Here is a 6,000-nt window from a genome sequence, read left to right on the forward strand (position 1 = left end):
AATGGCTAATGGTATCATAAAATTACATGCCATTAAACTATTTTAGATTTATATATATAATAATATATACTTTCCAGATTAAATTAATTAATTTTTAAATAAATAAATATATACAAACTAATGACAATACATATTGCATCTTTCATGCAATCATGCATCCATTTTCTTAACAGTTTTTTGTGTAGGGAATCGTATAAACTATAGTATATTATAGTATACACTATATATTATAATCAAATCAGATATTTTTTTTTTGTAATATATTTAAGAGTAAAGTTCATATAAAGCATTATGAAAATATAGACCAGTAAAATGTATCTTAGAGGTAACTATTTAAATATACACAAAATTGTGTTTTTTTACCGTATAACTAAAAGTAAATTAAATTACTATTATAATAGTTATTAATAGCAATATACCATACAAGACTAACAAGACCGTCTCCACTCAGGATAATTTTTTGTGTGCAATGATTTTCACTGGATTCAAACACCTACTGTTCAATGTATTCGAAGTCCGTTTTATTTTAAAAGTACACACTTACATTTTTGAATGACCATATTTTCAAATATATATTGACTATTGAGTATACCGTTTAAGAAGTGTCCAAGTTTCCTGTGGTGGTGCTTAAAAATGCCATAACTAAGCATTAGTGAGCATTTGAAAAAATTTTCGAGCAAATAATAACGTTTGTATAATGTAATTTAAAATTTTATATTACAGATATAAAACGTTCTTATTCGAAATAAATAACTTGCAATAGCTTTTTTTTCAAAAAATATAATTTGATTTATTAGAATGTTTGATAATATTTCTCTAAAAAAACATAAATATAAAAAAAAGTGTGTTCGAATAAAACATTATAAGATTATAAGTCATTACAGTTTTGATTTTTGTAGGGACGGGCGTAACACGTTTCTGCATGTTATCAAAAATGTACATGGAAATTGTAATCACGTTCGGCGTATTTATGAAAACAATGTTATGTTAGGGTCTAGGGAGTATAATGAAAGACGTCATGTTTGGGCGCAATACGATAAAAATAAAAAATAAACAGTGTTGTAAAAAAATTATAAATAAATTAAGAAAAGATACCTACTTACTTAATACTTACTGACTGAAAACTAAAGACTTACTCCTTCCAAATATCGCATTGGCCCCCATTAATATACTGTTTTTTTAGTTGTGTGGGATCGAAGCCCCCCTGCTCACATTGATGTTAAAAATGTTAGCCCCCCCCCCTAAAATTTTAATGGATTTCCGCTTATGGTCTAGACTTTTAAATATATTTCATGATATGTTTTTTAATATTGCTATTAAAGTAACATATCTACTACCTATAGTACTTAGACACTACCTACTACCTATTTACTAATGGTATTACTTATTTATTTGTATATTTTAAACGGGTGAACCCAGTTACAATTATACTATAGACATACGTCTTGGATTACAATATAATAATAATAATACTTGTTATCACATCTTACTAATCTTAAAAATTCTAATATGACAATACAGATAGTATGAAATAGGTAAATGACAGGTTTGAGTAATGTATGTGGAGAGACAATTATGATTGAAAATAATTCACTAAAAATAAAAATGGTTAAGAATACAGAATAAAGTTGTATAACATTGGAACTTAACTTAATTACGGTAGGTTGTTTTAATTTTTAGCGAAAAGATTGCTTTATTTATATTATAAAATTAATATTTAATTATTATGATTGTGATTTGTGTATATTTCTATCATATTATTATAATATTACTGTTAGGTATCAAGGTAAGGCACCGCAAATAACGTTTTTGTATTATATTGAAATAACTAACATCTTTAAAGGTACTTACTTCGTTTAAATATCTATAGTATCGAATGGCATTATTAAATTATTTTTACGTAAATATTTGAGTACAGATGCAATTTTTACTTCGCGCGTGGTGGTTATATAATGTACGCGTAAATCCGAGATTTAATAATAAATCATATTGTGCTGTTGCCGCGTTTATCCGACCCGACTGCAATATTATATAATTCGCTTTCACTGCAGTATATAGCTGCACTCGTCGGTGAAACCGTTTTTTTAACTATTCATTTCGGGCTTATTATACGCGTAGATGTTTTCAACCAATATTAATCGCACATCTTCGACCATCGTAGACACTTGTTGACAGTTGTAGACAAACAAATTCAAACCAACTCACTCGCATGCACACGCACCGCGAGATGCGTAGGTATATTAAATTCGCTGCTCGTGCCGGACTAGGTAGATCGATGTACATTTGTGTTGGACCGTCCAACTGCAGCCAAGAGAAACCGGGAAACATAAATCATAATACAATTATATAGCGATTTTATATAGCTTCAAAATATAAAGGGTATTAGATATTGTATAGGTAGCGTCGTGCAGGCCGAAAATGTGCAGGTCGTAAATACTCGTAAATTACACAAATTCACTTATTTACGTGACATTAACATTTTTAAGGTAGTGTAAAAAGTTTGGCTTCTCAAATAGAAATAGACCACATCACGGGTTCATTTTGGATGGATTATAAATTATATTTTACAGTTGAAATATACGTTTTTAAATGGTGAAAAAGCTAAAAAAATTATCGCAAAATGTTCAAAACATCCATGGCGCGTATCATGTTAAAAAAAAAATATAGACATTTTTGAAAATTCATACCATATAATAAAAGTTTTTCCTGAATTTTTTGTCGTTTTTCCCAATTATTAATAAAATAACTTTTAGTTTTCAATTTCACTCTTCAAAAGTATCAACTAAATAGATCAAATTTGCAATCAGAAATCATCCCCAATGTTGAAGATCAAAGCATTTTTTCTACCATAAAACGTTGTGTACAAAATATACAAAAAAAAAACATAATTGTAAAATCTCAATACGTTACGATCAGAATCTAAAATACTTCACCTATAAAAGTATTAAACGAGCCAAATAATATATAATGCAAATCGATATATAAATTCGCGTTAAAATATTATTATACAATAGCATACCTCTGCGTAAATATAGTTTGTATATTAATAATAATAATGGTGTTTAAAAAATAAACTGGCCCAAAATCCAGCTGATGCTGGCCGATTGATAATATATTATAATGACGGAGTACTCACTGGCTACTAATAAACGATATTTGTTTTAAATTATCGGCGACGGCCTAGGATGAAATTCGTAATCGGCTCGTTTGCAATTCAGACTACTTATACACGCACTATATAATATAATATACCTGCAGCAGTGAAAATGGCTGATTAATGTAATAACGAAGCATTTCAATTTTTAACCAATCCGAATCAATCATATGTAAACAATATTATTACCGACATCGAGTACGAGACAATGGAAAAAGACTACGCATATTTGACAACTTCCAAGAAGAACCGGCGATTGCTGAATTGGAGGGACTTGTATATTATGCAGCACAATTCGTAGGCGTCGATGCGTCGGTCATCCTTTAACTGGACGACGAGTCTAAAACTGGAACAGTTGAAGTGTCAAGTGATACGAGACGATGTTGTTGCAGCTCCGGCGGTGCAGGAAGAAGTAGGTAGGATCGCGAAGTGACCTGCCCAGGGGGACAGAGGTCAGGAACGTTTCGGGGACTTGGTCGGCTGGCTGGACCCGAGGGCTACACCAGTAATACGCGCAGCTCCACGTATAGACGGACGACGAGAGTCGTCTTCGCTGCGTGGGGGGGAGGCATTACTTAAGCCGTACGCGTATTCTGTTGTTACTCCGCGAAGTGAAACCGTCCAAGAGTCTCTCCCCCCCCCCTGTCGAGGGCACCGGACAAGGCGAGGTGATGACGTGGGGTCGAGGAGGTATATGTAGGTACGCTATAGTTTATTTTTGGGGTGACCGGTGGTAAGTCACCGGTACACGTTCACCGGCCACCGGCGGTGGCGCGACGCAATCGCAAACAACGTCGCGCGCTCGAGGTCACCGACACGCGAGACCATCTGGCGGCGAGGCGGGCGTACGGCTGCTTCGGTCGTGAGCGATGACGACACGACGACGGAGGCTAGTGGTGCCGACTAGGACATGGACGCCGTCCCGACGGTACCTGCTGCAGTGATGGCGACTGCAGTGCTGTACGAGGTGACTCGTGACGGCGACGATAGAGACCGCAGAGCTCGCGGCGGGTGAGTGATGGATGACTATAGGGTGGCCAGGAACACGGACGTCCGCATCGCCGGGCTCGAGGAAACGAAACGTTTCAGGGTTTGACGGTGCGCGATTCCACGGCGGGGCCATCGGCTGCGGCAGACACGGTGCCGACGGGACGCCAGGGCGAAAACAATACCGGAGAGTATTAGGATAGTGGCGCGATTCTCTGCCCTTTTCGCCCAGTGCAGGTCTGATCCCGCCGGCCAAGTCGTAACGCTTCCAGTCGCCGCCGTTTCCGCTGCGCCGATATGGATAGTCTTCGTCGTTCGCTCCGAGCTTTGGTCACCGTCGTCGCCGTCACAACAGTCGTCTTCTGCACATGCAGTAACGCCAAGCGCACGACTACATCGCACACAAGCCGCTTGTCGCCAACCGTCGTCGCTCTCGCAGCCGTCGTGTTCGGGCTTCGCCCGCTGCCATGGTCGTCTTCGCTTCCCGAGCAAACGCGCCCGCGGCACTTGTCTGACTCGCAGGACCGGCCGTGAGAACGCTGTAGGGGTGACCAGTGGCCATAGTTTTACCATAGTCATAGTCTACTCGCCGTCACGTACCATCCATATCGCCTCGTCTCGTCTGATGTGTTTTTTTTGTCAAAATTATTATTGTTGTTTGTTTGCGGCTTTCTTTGTATTAAAATTATTCATTTATCTGCCTAATTGGTTCAAAATTTTAAAGCACATTCATTAAGCATACATCGTTCATTAAAATATGTGATAACATTATTTTGTTTAGACACTAAAATTTTATTTCTTATTTTTTGTAGTAAAGAGTATACGATTATTTTTCGTATTAAAGAGTATACGATTTTATTTATTTCAACAGAGTAATGGCTCCATTAAACATGGTCGTGTTCACGTAAGACCCATAAAGAATATTAACCAACATTTTTTTTTTTTTGTTACATACCTACTAAATCTCAATAAAATATATTGAGGTTTTTGGCCACGTGAAAGTATAATTTTACTGGTGTGGTGACATTTTTTCTGCCACATAAGGAGATAACAGACAGAAAAAATAATTTTAAAAACACACACACGTCACAGTGTCACACATCATTGTATAATCAATACATTCAACACAGCTAAATAAAATTCTTATTTAAATTCAACTTATTTAATATTGATCAATACATAATTAATATACTTGTTATAATGTTAAGCCATAAAATTTATAAATTACTTTATAGTCGTAATATTTTTTACTAAAAAAAAGTTAAGGATTTGAAATATAGCGAGACATATAATTATTGATTGTCTGCGATATAAAAATATTCTCATAGAAAGCTGATCCGACTTTGAGCTTTTCTTTTTTTATAATCCTTGACTAACCTTAAAAAAAAATGTGTCTCTTCTTGCTCTATATTTACTATAATTATGATGACGGTACAAAAATGTTCCTTTCATTACTGGTTAGCCTTTTATTAGAGAGATTGGAATTATTTGAGATATAGGCTCCCTAATCATGTCATTTTATAGGTATCAACTTTGATACTAATCAAATTAATATATATCTTACTTATTTATGTATTACTATACCCAATACATTGTATATGTTGCTCAGTATTTCTTTTTAAGTTCTACAATAAATTAACGTCGTACCATTTTGGAAATTTCTAAGGATTATAATAGCTAAGCAATAATATGTATATTTCTACGCTGAATCATAACTAATAGAATGGAAAACATTATATTCTTCACGTTAGCCAAGAACAGTACCATTCATCTGAATTTTAAAAATTAATTTAAGCAGTATAATATAGAAAAAGTGAAAGGCCTATATTGTAAATTAATAATTCATAAAAATACATGGT

Source organism: Metopolophium dirhodum, chromosome 7 (assembly GCF_019925205.1).
Source record: "Metopolophium dirhodum isolate CAU chromosome 7, ASM1992520v1, whole genome shotgun sequence".
In the NCBI taxonomy this organism is placed as follows: domain Eukaryota; kingdom Metazoa; phylum Arthropoda; class Insecta; order Hemiptera; family Aphididae; genus Metopolophium; species Metopolophium dirhodum.